The sequence below is a fragment of the Beta vulgaris genome, chromosome 5 (genome assembly GCF_026745355.1).
Source record: "Beta vulgaris subsp. vulgaris cultivar EL10 chromosome 5, EL10.2, whole genome shotgun sequence".
Lineage (NCBI taxonomy): Eukaryota > Viridiplantae > Streptophyta > Magnoliopsida > Caryophyllales > Amaranthaceae > Beta > Beta vulgaris.
Genome location: NC_079206.1, coordinates 41290891 through 41308678, shown reverse-complemented (window position 1 = coordinate 41308678; position 17788 = coordinate 41290891). Strand labels below are relative to the sequence as shown.

General features: G+C 37.8%; 1 long non-coding RNA gene across 1 annotated transcript; it reads right to left on the bottom strand.

Moving 5' to 3' along the window:
• Positions 1-994: 994 nt before the first annotated feature.
• Positions 995-2762, bottom strand: LOC130591613 (uncharacterized). Its single transcript, XR_008969513.1, has 2 exons — positions 2621-2762; positions 995-1167 (listed from the first exon to the last, which is right to left on the bottom strand). It is a non-coding gene; the product is annotated as an uncharacterized LOC130591613 (long non-coding RNA).
• Positions 2763-17788: the final 15026 nt, after the last annotated feature.

Below are 17788 nucleotides of genomic sequence, written 5' to 3'. Positions count from 1 at the left end.
TTGGGGAGGGGTGTGTAGGGGGTTGGGGGAGTGTAATACTAACAAAGCGCAAAGCTATTGTTTATTACTAACAAAGTGCAAAACTACTGTTTTTAAGGAGTAGATGTAATACCCCGAATTTTCAGAGCTTATTTTATTATTTACTAAGGTTTAAATTATTTTCACTTTAAATTTACTTTTATGAGAATGTAATTTTATTTGATAATTATGTTTATTAAAATAATGAATCCATTTAGTTTTGATTTATTTAATAAGTTCAATTAAATCATTTACTTGTTTTATTATTCATTTTAAAATTTCTAAATAATTTGAATTCTTTACTTTTGGTTATGGGTATCTTTGTACAAGAGTTGTCCATCCATATTAGCAATCCAAAGCCTAAATACAAGTCCATTGCCTATATGTCTTTTAGCCAAAAAGAAAAGTTTAAATAAAAACAAAAAAAAGGGAAAAAGAGGAGGAAACATGATTCACGCCATCATCTTCCTCTCCTCCCACGTCTGATTTACAGCTCCAAAGGAGCCAATTTTTCAACATTATCAACAGCCTTTGTCAGTGCAAATTGATTTTAGTCCATAATTTCATATTTTAGGGGTGAAATCAGTCAAAAAGCTACCCTTAAAACAGCATAGCTCTTACACCTCACCTCCACCGTTAATGGAGCTTGACCAAAGCTCAAAAACTCTGACTAAATCCTCTATAAATACTGAACTACCTTCACCAAATTGCTCAAGCAAACAATCTTCAAAAGGTTTGTTTCAATTCCTTTCTCTTCTTCTTAAATTTCTTCTTTTTGGTTCTGAAATTGAATAAATAAAAAAATTGAAACCCACCATAAACAACTTCCTCTGTGTAACACCCCCAAAATCCACACGCGTCTACCACTGCTACGTCGCGTCGACCTCGGGGGCGTTACCGCCGCGATGGAACGCAAGGCATAATAAGAGTTAACAATAACTTAAAACATTGTCTTGAAAACTAAAATGCAGCGGAATTAAAATATAAATACAACTCGGGACTCATCAATGACCCCTTTCATTCAAACCACAAACCATTTATATAAGTCTTAGAAAAACCAATAATACTTATTTCAAAATGCTTTAATGTAAATACCAAAGCCTAGTCCTCGTATGCTCGAGATTATGCAGCAGCACCAGCACACCTAGTCTGCTCCCCATTGTAGCATCAATGGTTCATCGCAGTTCATCAAACACATAATAACACACAATCAGCTATGCTGAGTACGTAATGAACCATTGAATACATATAAGCATAAATGATGCACACATGAACAATCTTAAGCATGATGCTATATTATGTTACATCCTTTAACCTTTAATCTTTAATCTTTATTTGGCATCGAACGGGCACCGTCATCTTACTAGAATCATACGGGCTACTGAATCCTTAATAGACACTAGGTCTATTAGATGAAATGCAAATACGATTTTGTTCCGTCTCACACCCATCACCTTAGTATGCATAACCCTAAGATCGAACGGAACCTTCCGCCTACTTGAGTGTCAAAAATATAAGGACACTACTGTCGTCACAGTAGGCCTGCGTAGGAGCTTAGGACAAGTCCCACACTCCCCCCATTGTTCATCACTTGTAGGGAGTCCAGCTTCAAGATATTGCCATAATTCATTTTAATATTAACCATTCATTTCATAACCACATATAATCATTTACCTGTTCTCTTAATTACAATGCTCAAATCGTATCTCTTGTAACACTCTTGTTACACTATGGATACATAGAATCATTTACCTGTTCTCTTAATTACAATGCTCAAATCGTATCTCTTGTAACACTCTTGTTACACTATGGATACATAGAATCATTTACCTGTCCTCTTAGTTACAATGCTCGAATCGTATCTCTTGTAACAACCTTGTTACACTATGGATAAGATTAAAAATGCTCATGTTTATACTATGATAGAATTACGCATTTCAATGCAACATATCGATTTCAATTACAAATGTCTAACCAGACAATCTCAATCAATCAAACGTTCCCTATCATGCTTGTAGGTTCCAATAACATAGATTACAACCTAATCATGATACTAATACTTGGGATTAAACTGGTACGCGTACGTACCTTGTAACGGAGAATTTTCGCTGTCCTAATCGAACGTTCCGTTTATGAAATTGGGACCTAAACCGTTAAATAAAAGCTTTAGTGCTACGTCGTTGGTAATATTAACAACTACTACGTAACTAAGACTATACGGTTTAATAATTCGAATTAAACGATAACTAAACTCCTTGTTTAAGAATTTTCGTTACTTTTCTATTATAAAGAGTTTAACGTCTTTTAGGAGTCAAAGATAGTGAACATACTAATATTAGTTAGTGTCATTAGTCCACTATCTTTGCCAAACCAATTAAATTATAAGTCCAACCATGTTTTATGTCCAAAATCTTATATCCAAAACTCTTAGGTCCAATCCAGTATTATGTCCAAAGTTATATTCGCAATTATAGTCAGAATAATAAAATGAACTCATTAACTTGAATTATTAATTAACTAATTATAATTTAACATAATTATGAAAACATAAATCATAATTAAACTTAATATAATATATCCAATATATTAAAATGTTTTATACCGTTAAGCTCGCCGGAAATCAAGTTCCGGCGACCGATTTTCGGCAACGGCACACAACCCCACGCACTACCACAGCAGCCGCACGGCTACGCTCGAACCAGCCCTCGATTCGCACAGCAGCAGCCTCGCGCACGCTTCGAGCTTCGTCGCGCAACGCCCCGTCCTGCTCGCACCCGAGCCTCGCACCAGATCTCTCGTCGCTCGCAGCCCTCGCACGTCGTCGCTCGTCATAACTCGCTCGATCTTCGAACTCCCTTCGTACAAACCCGCTCGCTCATCTCGAACACCGCACAGCCTTCGCTCGTGCGCTCGTCTCCGCACGCCCAGCAGCCTCGACGAGGATCCGCGAAGGAATCCAACGAGGGGACGAAGAAGAGACGAACGGCGAGGGAGGGACAAGAGATCCGAGAGAGAAGAGGAAGAGCAGCGCGAGAGAGAAGACCAGCTAGAGAGAGAGAAATTGAGAGAGGAGAAGGAAGGCAGATGACGGCTGAGGGAGAAAGGAAAATTTAGGGTTTCTCAAAATTTTCTCCTCTTCTTTTCCTTTTTATAGCCTTCTAAAAGTGGTAACTCTAGATCGGGTGAACTCGGTTTAACCTTTATAAATCCGAAATTAACACAACCGACTCGTATTAATATTATTATATTCTTATTATTCTGTAAATACTACTAAAATCCTTTTTATTAACTTCTTTATATTTTCTTAATTATTACGAATTAATTCCAAAAATACGGAGTATTACAGGCTTTCCCCCTTAAAAGAAGTTTCGTCCCGAAACTTGGAGGTAGCCAGTCTTAACGACGATCTTTTGCACTTCTAAGTCCCAAAATTTCATAAGCGTTTTCTAACGTTCGCACAACAGATCAGCAATAACTACAAATAACTATCATAATTAACATACTTTAGGGTGAAAGCGCGAAATTCTATCGCATTCTTCCCCCTTAAAAGAAAAGTTACGTCCCCGTAACTCACGTACCTCTTGAAAAAGCTCAGGGTACTTCAGACGCATTGCATCTTCGGCTTCCCAGGTGGCTTCTTCAGTATTTTGATTTCTCCACAACACTTTGACAATTCTGATGTCCTTATTCCTCGTACTACGCACTTTCGGTCTAGGATCTGGACAGGTTTCTCCTCATAGGATAAGGTTTCGTCTATTTCGACATTTTCCGGTTCAAGTACATGTGACTCATCGAGGTACGTATCTCCGGAGTTGGGATACGTGAAACACATTATGGACCCTTTCTAAGTTATTGGGCAAATCTAGGCGATAAGCGACTTTGCCTACTCTCGCCAGAATCTCATATGGTCCTATGAATTTAGGGCTTAGCTTCCCCTTTTTCCCGAATCGCATCACTCCTTTCATTGGAGACACCTTAAGCAATACTTTTTCCCCGACTTCGTAATTCTCATCCTTCGCTTCTGATCCGCATAGGATTTCTGCCTGTCCTGTGCAGCCTTAATCTTTTCTTGAATGAATCGCACCTGATCCACTGTCTCCTGAATCATCTCAGGTCCTAACACCACAGTCTCACTAATGTCGTTCCAACACAAAGGGCTACGACACTTTCTCCCATATAGTGCTTCAAATGGTGCCATCTTAATACTAGCATGGTAGCTGTTGTTGTATGAGAATTCTATGAGGTCCAAATGGTCTTCCCATGATCCTTGGTATTCTAAGGCACATGCTCGCAACATGTCCTCTAAGGTCTGAATAGTTCTTTCGGTTTGACCTCTGTAGCTGGGTGAAAAGCTGTACTCATCAATAGCTCACTACCAAACTGTCCTGAACCTTTTTCCAGAAATTCGAAAGGAATCGCGAATCTCTATCTGATACTATACTCGTGGGTACTCCATGCAATCGAATGACATTTTTCACATAGCCTTGGCTAAGGCTTCCATACTCCACGTATCTTTCATAGGTATGAACCTTGCTTTTTGGTTAGTCTATCCACTATCACCCATATGGTATTATTGCCTCCCCGACTCCTAGGTAAGGCTACAACGAAATCCATGGATATCGAGTCCCATTTCCATGTCGGAATGTCTAAAGGTTGAATCTTTCCTTGAGGTCTCTTGTGTTCACTTTTGACTTTCTGGCATGTTAGACATTTTGAAACAAATTCAGCTACTGCTCTCTTTATCCCAGGCCACCAAAACATCTTCTTGAGGTCCTTATATAACTTATCTCCCCCTGGGTGGACGGAATAAGTCGTGTTATGACCCTCACCCATTATCTTTTGTTTCAATTCTTCACATTTTTGTGGACACACCACCTACCCTTATATCTTATGCTTCCATCCTCATGGATCGCAAACCCTTCTGCTTTTCCCTCCTTAAGCTTTGCTTTGACTCGCTCAAGCTTCACATCCCCAGGTTGACTCTCTCTTATTTCGTCTAGAAAGTTGGGCTCGATGGTTAAGGCACTCAGCAATCTTTCTACCTCCCCTTCATGAACAACTTCTATCTGGAGTCTAGAAAACTCCTCACAAAGTTTGTCGGCAACGACTAATGTATTCAGGCTATGGCTAGACTTGCGACTTAAAGCATCAGCAACGACGTTGGCTTTACCCTCATGGTACTGGATGTCTAAGTCATAGTCCTTGATGAGCTCTAACCATCTGCGCTGTCTCATATTAAGGTCTTTCTGGGTGAAGATGTATTTGAGCTTTTGTGATCCGTGAAGATTCGACAAGTCACCCCGTAAAGGTAGTGTCTCCAGATTTTTAGGGCAAACACTATTGCGGCCAATTCTAAGTCGTGTGTTGGGTAATTGACTTCATACGGCTTCAACTGTCGAGACGCATAAGCTATGACCTTCCCATTTTGCATAAGAACACAACCCAACCCATTCTTGGACGCATCACTATACACATCATATCCCTCATTCCCATTAGGCAAGGTTAGGACAGGGGCTGATGTTAACCTTTCTTTGAGCGTTTGAAAGGCTTTCTCACTGTCCTCATTCCAGTTAAACCTACAATCCTTCTTCATCAAAGTGGTCATGGGCTTTGCTATTTTGGAGAAGTCTTTCACAAATCTCCTATAGTAACCGGCTAAACCCAAGAAACTTCTTATGTCTGTGACATTCTTTGGAGTAGGCCATTCACTCACGGCTTTGATCTTTGCAGGATCTACTGACACACCCTCCTTGGAGACAAAGTGACCCAAAAATGACACTCTTTCCAACCAAAATTCACATTTCGAAAACTTCGCATATAGTTGGTTGTCCCTAAGTGTCTGCAAAATGACTCTCAAATGACCCTCATGGTCTTCTTGCTCCTAGAATAGATCAGTATATCGTCTATGAACACAACGACAAATTTGCGAGGTAGGGTCGAAAGATCCTATTCATAAGTCCATGAAAACTGCAGGTGCATTAGATAACCCAAAAGGCATTACCGTAAACTCATAGTGGCCATATCTAGTCCTGAAAGCAGTCTTAGGTATATCATGATCAACAATCCTCAATTGATGGTAACCTGACCTTAATCTATTTTGGAGAACATCCCCGCACCCTGAAGTTGGTCGAACAAGTCATCAATCCTAGGCAATGGGTACTTGTTTTTCACAGTGACATTGTTCAACTCCCGATAGTCTATACACAACCTCAAACTACCATCCTTCTTTTTCACAAATAAGACAGGCTCCCCATGGTGACATGCTAGGTCTAATATACCCTTTGTCGAGTAGTTCCTCCAACTGGTTTTTCAACTCGTTCATTTCTGCTGGAGCCATTCGATATGGGGCTTTCGAAATTGGTCCAGTCCCAGGTACTAGGTCAACGGTGAACTCTACATCTCTCCTTGGTGGCATACCAGGTATATCTTCAGGAAAAACATCCTGAAACTCTCGGACTACTGGCACATCCTCAGGCCTCAACGGATCATCCTCAATTCTTCTCACCGAGCACATAAAGAGAGGCCATCCCTTGTCTACATAGTTCTTAAGTTGTAAGGCATTGATCACCTTAATCCCGGGTTCTCGAGGTATTCTCCTATATGACACTCTTTTTCCCGAAGGATCTCTCAGTTCCACTTTCTGCGCATCGCAGTCTATCTTAGCCATGTACTTTCCAAGCCAATCCATCCCCAAAATAACGTCTAGGTTTGATAAGTTAAACTCTATCAGGTCAGAAGGAAAGAAACTCTCCCCTATTTTAGTGGCACTTTTAGAAATCTTTTAGAGCAATTAACAGTCTCCCCAGAGGAATGACTATAGGCATAGAAATCGACTCAGACTCGATCAATGTTAAAGTCCTAACAGTTGAATGGGCAATAAATGACAATGATGCTCCAGAATCAAACAATACTTTAACAGGAGTGGAGTTGATAGAAAATGTACCCGAGACAACATCCCTTCGAGCCTCTTGTTCTCTAGTCGACATCATATACAGCTTCCCCTTGCCCTTATCTTGGGAATTGGTTGCATTGTTCCCATTAGATGTCTGATTATTGGTGTTGGTTAAGGCTTGGAGTAGTTAGAATTCCCATTGTAAGCACTTCCCCCATTTCCATTCCCGTTTCCTTTCCATTTCGGGTTGTCCCCATAATTCCCATTCTTTTGGCCATTGGGTTCAGTTTGTTCTTCGAATAGCACTCATATGCCCTATGTCCCAATTTCCCGCATTCTCGACATTCCACCTTGTTACCCTCACAGTCTCTACCAGGATGGTTGTTAGGGCACTTCCTACACCTATACACACGCTCAGTCTGCGGTTATTGGTGTTGTTATTGCGGTTATTGTTGTTGGGATTAGAGTTGTTGTTATTGGGTCCCTTACCGAAATTCCTTTGAGGGTCTTGATGGTTTTGGTTCCCATTATGCTTCTTCTCAAACTTCTGGACCTCAGGGTTTGGATTATCCTTTCGTTTCTCACCCTGCTTACCCCCTTCCTCTCTCTTCCTGATGGCATAAAGATGAGCAGCTTTGCCAAACACATGATCTAAAGAGGTGAATGTATCTCCCCCTAGTCTTCCTTGCAGGTCAAGGGTAAGTCCTAGTTCGAAACGTGAGGCTTTAGATTCCTCAGTAGGTGCTATTTCCGGGGCAAATCTCATCAGCTCGATGAATTTCCGGTAGTACTCCTCAACAGACAGAGTCCCTTGTTCCAACATCATAAATTCCTGGGCTTTCTGCTTCTTAAGGTATGGAGGGTAATATTTGTCCCTTAAGGCCTTTTTGAAAGTTTCCCACCCAAAACCAGGCTGACTCAGGAGGTTGCTCTTAGCTTGGGTCCACCAGAAATGAGCATCTCCCTGAAGGTAGTAGCTCGCTAAGGGCACAGTTTTCTCATCAGGGCAGGATAAGGTGAAGAAAAGTTTATCGAATTCCCCAACCCAGTTCTCTAATTCTTCAGGTCCCCCTTTCCCATTCAGTATTGGTGGGTTCCTACGGGCAACCTTTTCAAGTAAATCCCCTTCACGATTGTGACCTTGGGCTAGGTTGGCAGTGATTTGCACCAAGTCACGTATCGATTGCTCGATATTCAGAGAGGTTTCAGGCGTGCCTCCCTCCCGAACCATTCTACGCTGAAAATAACATAATAGCTATCTCAATGACACACATATCATCCTGTACTTTCCTAACCAGTACACATTGCACATATAGCAAGCAGTTGTCATGAACAAATATTAAGTCTTTACTGACTTGCAACACAAACATCTCACATGAGACGTCACACCATAACAAGGAATATCATAAAGTATCATTAAAGGTTTTGAAACATATTCATATATGTATAGGTATTTAAGCGATAAAACGATCGTTTCAATCAAGTAAATAGTTTTGTCGCAAAATAAGGTTTTAGTTCAACACCGTTTTTGAAACATCCTTGTACATCCTCTCTACCTATTCATTTTCGAATATTGCAAGAATCGTTCGCAACTTCAATTGAACAATCAAACAACACATTTGCGTTCAAGACACGAAACGAAATCACATTTGCAATCATTCCTATGACTTAATGCACATAACATAATATGTTCTATATGCTCCTATCCCATACTACCCATTTTGAAATCGTTTTTAAAACGTCTTTGAAATTCAGAGCCTTCGGTCTGATACCAGTTTTGTAACACCCCAAAAATCCACACGCGCTACCACTGCTACGTCCGTCGACCTCGGGGCGTTACCGCCGCGCGATGGAACGCAAGGCATAATAGAGTTAACGATAACTTAAAACATTCTTGAAAACTAAAATGCAGCGGAATTAAAATATAAATACAACTCGGGAATCATCAATGACCCCTTTCATTCAAACCACAAACCATTATATAAGTCTTAGAAAAACCAATAATACTTATTTCAAAATGCTTTAAGTAAATACCAAGCCTAGTCCCCGTATGCTCGAGATTATGCAGCAGCACCAGCACACCTAGTCTGCTCCCCATTGTAGCATCAATGGTTCATCGCAGTTCATCAAACACATAATAACACACAATCAGCTATGCTGAGTACGTAATGAACCATTGAATACATTTACATAAATGATGCACACATGAACAATCTTAAGCATGATGCTACATATGTTACATCCTTTAACCTTTAATCTTTAATCTTTAATTGGCATCGAACGGGCACCGTCATCTTACTAGAATCATACGGGCTACTGAATCCTTAACAGACACTAGGTCTGTTAGATGAAATGCAAATACGGTTTTGTTCCGTCTCACACCCATCACCTTAGTATGCATACCCCCAAGATCGAACGGAACCTTCCGCCTACTTGAGTGTCAAAAATATAAGGACACTACTGTCGTCACAGTAGGCCTGCGTAGGAGCGTAGGACAAGTCCCACACTCCCCCATTGTTCATCACTTGTAGGGAGTCCAGCTACAAGATATTGCCATAATTCATTTTAATATTAACCATTCATTTCATAACCACATATATCATTTACCTGTTCTCTTATTACAATGCTCAAATCGTATCTCTTGTAACACTCTTGTTACACTATGGATACATAGAATCATTTACCTGTTCTCTTATTAAAATGCTCAAATCGTATCTCTTGTAAACACTCTGTTACACTATGGATACATAGAATCATTTACCTGTCCTCTTAGTTAAATGCTCGAATCATATCTCTTGTAACAACCTTGTTACACTATGGATAGATTAAAAATGCTCTGTTTATACTACGATAGAATTACGCATTCCAATGCAACATATCGATTTCAATTACAAATGTCTAACCAGACAATCTCAATCAATCAAACGTTCCCTATCATGCTTTAGGTTCCAATAACATAGATTGCAACCTAATCATGATACTAATACTTGGGATTAAACTGGTACGCGTACGTACCTTGTAACGGAGAATTTTCGCTGTCTTAATCGAACGTTCCGTTATGAAATTGGGACCTAAACCGTTAAATAAAAGCTTTAGTGCTACGTCGTTGGTAATATTAACAACTACTACGTAACTAAGACTATACGGTTTAATAATTCGAATAAACGATAACTAAACCCTTGTTTAAGATTTTTGTTACTTTTCTATTATAAAGAGTTTAACGTCTTTTAGGAGTCAAAGCTAGTGAACATACTAATATTAGTTAGTGTCATTAGTCCACTATCTTTGCCAAACCAATTAAATTATAAGTCCAACCATGTTTTATGTCCAAAATCTTATATCCAAAACTCTTAGGTCCAATCCAGTATTATGTCCAAAGTTATATTCGCAATTATAGTCAGAATAATAAAATGAACTCATTAACTTGAATTATTAATTAACTAATTATAATTTAACATAATTATGAAAACATAAATCATAATTAAACTTAATATAATATATCCAATATATTAAAATGTTTTATACTGTTAAGCTCGCCGGAAATCAAGTTCCGGCGATCGATTTTCGGCAACGGCACACAACCCCACGCACTACCACAACAGCCGCACGGCTACGCTCGAACCAGCCCTCGATTCGCACAGCAGCAGCCTCGCGCACGCTTCGAGCTTCGTCGCGCAACGCCCCGTCCTGCTCGCACCCGAGCCTCGCACCAGATCTCTCGTCGCTCGCAGCCCTCACACGTCGTTGCTCGTCACAACTCGTTCGATCTTCGAACTCCCTTCGTACAAACCCGCCCGCTCGTCTCGAACGCCGCACAGCCTTCGCTCGTGCGCTCGTCTCCGCACGCCCAGCAGCCTCGACGAGGATCCGCGATGGAATCCAGCAAGGGGACGAAGAAGAGACGAACGGCGAGGGAGGGACAAGAGATACGAGAGAGAAGATGAAGAGCAGCGCGAGAGAGAAGACCAGCTAGAGAGGAGAGAGAAATTGAGAGAGGAGAAGGAAGGCAGATGACAGCTGAGGGAGAAAGGAAAATTTAGGGTTTCTCAAAATTTTCTCCTCTTCTTTTCCTTTTTAGAGCCTTCTAAAAGTGGTAACTCTAGATCGGGTGAACTCGGTTTAACCTTTATAAATCCGAAATTAACACAACCGGCTCGTATTAATATTATTATATTCTTATTATTGTATAAATACTACTAAAATCCTTTTTATTAACTTCTTTATATTTTCTTAATTATTACGAATTAATTCCAAAAATACGGAGTATTAAACTCTGTTTCTATTAACCACCGCACCACCGCCGAAAACCATCTGAACCACCAATTGAACCACCAAGCCCCTAAAACCCACGCCAACCACCAGCCTTGCCTCCCCCTTTGCGGCGCCTCTACAACACCTCTGCTGTCGCGAACCGCGCCAGCCACCCTTGAACCCAACCTTTTCGTGGCGCCTTGTCCACCGACGCTCACCGAGCCATCGAAAAACCGGCACCACCCTCTCCTGATTCGTCTCCCCTATTCTCGCTCTCTTCTTTTGTTCCTCCTTGTCTCGTTTCTCAGTTGAGAAACTGAATTCTTTTTAAAACTCATCTTTTCCTTTTTCCTTTTTTGCTTATTTGAGTTTTTAATTAGTTTCATTTGTTTACTTTATTTTTAAAACAAAATCAACAACTTTCCTAAGGTAACTTGCTTTATCCAGATGGTGTATTTTAGATTAAACGATTTAGTCTTTTATAACTTGAAAATGTTTCTTGATTTTCTAAAATACAATGAGTATATTAAAGTTAGTTTTCAAATAATTGTTTAAGTTCATGAAATAAAGTTGAAGTAATTTTTATGAGTACTTAAAATGATTTCAAAAATGATTTGAAAACCATAAACCTTGATTTATAACCCTCTTAATATCATTAAGAATTTCTTTAAGTTATTGGGATTATTTAAATCGTCTATTTTATATACATATGTAAAAAGGGGTTATTTAGGAACTAACTTAGATTTCGTTAATATCTATTATAGACCCCGATTGCATAGACGAGGAATATCAAGAGTGTTAATCCGTTCGCGAACTTAACTTTTGGGCATGCTTCACGAGGTAATCTTCGATGTCCATCTAAACATAGATACCGTTAGCGTAAAATGATATATTTACGTGATTATGTGTTTATAAAATTTATAAGTATGGACTATAATTATGGATTATCGACTTAATGCGGATTATGAATATGAAGGACCAAATGGACAACGACTATGGATGTCAATTCTAAATCATGACTATGGACAATGTACGATATGACAAAGATGTTTATTATAACATTATTAAAACTGTTTAATGTGATTTAGTAATTTTATGGTTATTATTATTAACATTATTATTGTTATTATTATTACTTCTATTATTATTATTATTATTATTATTATTATTATTATTATTATTATTATTATTATTATTATTATTATTATTATATTATTATTATTATTATTATATATTATTATATTATTATTATTATTATTATATTATTATTATTATTATTATTATTATTATTATTATTATTATTATTATATTATTATTATTATTATTATTATTATTATTATTTATTATTATTATTATTATTATTATTATTATTATTATTATTATTATTATTATATTATTATTATTATTATTATTATTATTATATTATTAGTACTATTATTATTATTATTATTATTATTATATTATTATTATTATTATTATTATTATTATTATTATTATTATTATTATTATTATTATTATTATTATTATTATTATATTATTATTAATATTATTATTATTATTATTATTATTATTATTATTATTATTATTATTATTATTATTATTATATTATATTATTATTATTATTATTATTATTATTATTATTATTATTATTATTATTATTATTATTATTATTATTATTATTATTATTATTATTATTATATTATTATTATTATTATTATTTTATTATTATTTTCTATTATTATTATTATTATCATTATTATTGTTATTATTATTATTATTGAAATTTTATGAAATTTGGAATTAGTAAGAACTTGTGATTATGAATTTGAGTACTAAATGAACTCAAGTGACGATTGTGTTATGAAATGAGTTATTAAAATCGCTATGAATGGATTGAGATTATGATGGATGAAATATGTTCACACTTGATTGAACAAGACGACGTAAATGCGTACATATTTTATGTGATGACTTGAATTAAAAGTTTTTAATCACTTAAAGTGAAATATCGGAGGGAAATGATGAACAAGTTGTCCTGTACGCCCTCCTACAGGTTTATCTTGTTACTAAGCTAATTTTTTGTTATTGTCTTCCTTCTATCTTGTTGTGATCCAAGTCGAAGGGGTGTGCACACTAGGGACTCTGTTATTATGACCATTATGTTATCCGTAGGTGGTTACAGGGGATTGACCCTGGCCTTCAATGTTGAAGTAAGTGGTTACATTGGATTGAGCACGCCTTACTAAGTTCTCTTTCCTCTCCTTGAATTACTGGATTAATTGAATTAATTATGTGATTACCCATAGTATATGTATATGTGCTATGACTTCCAAACCTATTAACCTACTATTTTACAAAGTATTTCCAACTTAAGTAGTTATGGGATGGAATTGGAATTATTCAATTTTTCTGATTTTTGGGAGCTCGTCTCTCTTGTTTCTTTTCAATGAATTTGTGCAGGTGGGTGATCGACGGGGGAACAAAAGGGAGATCATTTAGAGTTGTCATCCACTTAGCTTATAATTTAGCTCCCGTTGAAATTTTGAAACACTTAAGTATTTAGTAATGTTTAATGAACGATTTACTTGATTGTAAGGATTAATGAATTGGAGTTTAGTATATTTTAGTCTAGCGTTGCATTTATTTCCAAAGAGATAAGTGCGGCGGTAGCGCCTCTCGTCGAGTCGAATCCTCGTGATTTTCCCCCATTCCCCGTTTTGCTAAACGAAGGAGGGTTCGAGTCGACAGGGATGTTATAGGGAGGGGTGTGTAGGGGGTTGGGGAGGGGTGTGCACGACTGGGGAGGTGGGTGTGGGAAAGGAGGTGGGTGTGGGGGTGGGATATGGGAGGGGTGTGGTGGGCAGGGTTGTGGTGGGCAGGGGTGTGGGTGGGTATAGGGTGTGGGTGGAAAGGGTGGGCATGGGTGTGCATGAGTGGGCAGGGGTGGGCATGGGTCGGCAGGTGTGGGTGTGTGCAGGGACGACAAAGTTGCTACCCACCCTGCACCTCCGCACACCCACCACTGCCCACTACACACCTACCCACCTCCCACACCCCTGCCCACCTCCCCAGCACACCACACCACACCACACCCTACACATACCCCTCGCCACCACACCCCTGACCACCTCCCCCTCCCTGCACACACCTCCCTAACCCCCTGCTCACCTCCCTACCCACCTCTCCACCTGCCTGCACATATGTATCAAGAGAACAATGTAGAGAAACGATAAGCCAAGACTTCCTCAGAATTGTAAAGAAGACACAAATTCACTACCTAAGTGAGATCAAACAGCCAAGAACAGTCCCAAATCGGGGACTATTCAAGACTTACTCCTAATAAGTACGGGTATTTAGGCATATGATAGATAAACTAAAGTGTTTTCATCCAATCTCATATCAAGAAACATACATACATCAATAAATATCATAACTTTAATCAAATTGAAACACGTGACAACTTTATCTAAATCATCAACAAATCAAACAAAAAAAAAATATGCAAAAAAATTAAACATTATACCTCTTAGCACCAGTGACGAAAAAAGAAGAGAGAAGAGATAGTTGGAACTTTATTTTATCATTGCTTAGTCTCGTTTCCTACAATTAACAAAACTCGCATTGCACATTTATTCACATAATATCAGTTAAGAAAAGCAACTTTAAATAAAAACAACACCCTCACCACCCCCTGCGCACAACCACACACACCCTTACCACCCCCTTCCTAGCCCCTCCCTCACCTCCACACACACCCTCCCCACCCCTGCCCACTCTCCCACACCCCCTGCCCATCCTCCCCAGCCCCCTTGCCCACCCCCACCCTCCCCCACCCTCTAACACACTTAAACGAATATTTTGTAGTAATCAAAATGAAAGTAAAAATAACAACTAACACCCTTAGCTCGAAAATCAACAATTACCGAAAGAGGAGGAGAGAGTGAAGGTGGTGCTGCGTCGTGGTGGTGGTGCGTGGTGGTGGCGCATGCAATGAACGAAGGAGAAACCCGCAACTAGAAGTGGAGAGAGTGAAGGTGGCTTAAGTGAGTGAGAAGTGAGAGGGAGTAAGTGAGGAGAGAGTGAAGGTGTGCGTGGTCGGTGATTGAATTAGGGCTCTTGTGGTGAAGAGGAGAGGAGAGGAGAGGAAAGGAGAGAGTGAAGGTGTGTGTAAGTGAGCGAGGAGTGAGAGGGAGTAAGTGAGTGAGTAAAGTGAGCGAGGGAAATTCGTGTAGTTTTTAGTAATAAAGTGTGCGCGCATTTTTTTTTTTTTTTTTAAGGGAAGGGATGCGTTTAGCCCTTCACCACAAGGGTTGTGGGCGTCATTAAATCGCAACCCTGCATTACAGAAGGGTTGCGATTATTTGGAAAATTGCAACCCTTCACGTAAAGGGTTGCGGTTACCTTAAAAATCACAGCCCTTCGTATCAAAAGGGTTTCGTTTTTTGGTTAACTGCAACCCTTCAAACTTAAGGGCTGCGTTTTCTAAAAAACGCAATCCTTAAAGCGCAACCCTTCTAGTTTTTTCCTCTAGTGCATTAAATATAAATCAATGCGTGAGTTCCATGCACGAGGAGCTGCTTTAACTCATAAAGTGTCGTTTCCAAACGATACACTTTATCTTCTTGCCCCTTGATCATAAACCCTTATGGTTATTCTATATAAACTTCTTCTTCCTAACTCCATTTAAAAATGCAAACTTGACATCAAGTTGATATATCTTCCATTTGTGATGTCTTGTAAGTGATATCATCATTCTAAAGTATATAAACGAGCTACAGGAGCAAATATACTTCATCATAATCAACACCATACTTTTGCTTGTATCCTTTTGCTAAAAGTCTTGCTTTGTATCTATTGATGCCTCCATCTGCACCTCTTTTGATCTTGTAAACCCATTTTACTCCTATAGCCTTGTGGCCCTTTTGCAATGTAGCCATCTCCCATGTATTGTAACACCCCGATAATTCTCTCTGTTCTAAAATACATTTTCAATATAAAATTTAGAGAATCATCAAAGCATTATCGCCCGTGTGATAACGTATCGGCCTATTCATAATTTTGCAGCGGAAAACATATAACCGAATTTCGGAATTGAAATATAATAAATCACGAAATAACTTTAAAATCAAACAACATTGTTAACTTTAACTTCAAACCAAACTTAAATATAAATGTATCCACTAAAATAATAAATAGATCAATCTGCTACACAAGCTCTCCATTCTAAAACCCCATGTTGAATCATTTGCACACCTACAGATGTCAATGCACTACATAATAAGGTAAAGTCATGATCAATACATACAAATAAAGCACGTAATTAGCAAAGCTGAGTACTACATAATAATAAATAAACATTCCTAACATGATACTAATAATTATTAAGTAGAGATAAATAACAATATAACGATCTGCAAATAAATTTTACTGAATTAAACTTTAACAACCTTTTTATTACTTTAATGGAATAGTCATTGGACCGAGTTGTCTAACTAAAAATCAGCCTTCACCTAGGAAGATGAAATACGGGCGCGGCTCCGTATTTCAAATGACCTACGATATTGAGGAACCTTTTAAATAAAAATAGGAACGATGAGCAATCTGATTCCCAGAAAAACTCACGGCATGCTCACCATGTACCCCAACTCCTGATTGTCCAACTTCACACGTGCACCAGTCTAAAATTTATTACTATCCAAGTTTCAATTTACATGATTTACCAATTATTACTTGTTATCACACACAAGCAACACCGATAATATATAATCAAACATCCACAACTTCATTCATTTTATCTTAGGATTAAATAAGTGATCATACAACTTACAACCTATGATTAATTCCTTCTTTACTCCAATCTTTCTTATTTGTTGAACCTAGCCAACAACCAACTTAACTTTCAAAGGCATAAATTATAAACTTACCAAATAAGGCCCACAATCCTCATAGAGTAGTGAAAATAAAAAAAAAATATTAAGGGAACACATGATTCAATCATGATCCAACTAATAAATATATTACTTCCCCCATGTGAATTAATAAATAAAGTTCTCAAACAACATGCTTGTATCAATATTCCATACAAACATGATATCAATTTCATAATTAAATATCATACTTAACATGTTCGCATAGAGACATAAAAAATGTAAAATCCAACATAATAACAATCATATACGTACAAAGTTCCTATACATGATTTTAGATAAATTTTCCTTCCTAAAATCATGATACTACATCAAATAACACATAGGTAAGTAATTACCTTGTGTAGACAAATTGATAGGTCACTTTAACAACTTTTGATGTCGCCTACAGAGGAATCTCCGCCTAAAACAACCAATATAATTTATAATGAATACTCCAAATAAATTCCAGCAACTTTAAAATACTTTAAATTCCCTTTAAACAATATTTATAAGTTGTTTTCATCATTAAAACTTAAATTACTTATATTCCCTAGCATAATACTACTATATATACTAGTCATTAAAATCCATAAAACTCCATTAATAACAACTTATCTAAAGTTACAGCAACTTATAATTTATTAAAACTCTCATTAAACATACTTAAACATGCTTAAATTCATAAGTTTAATCAATTTCATAGTTTATAACATGCTAT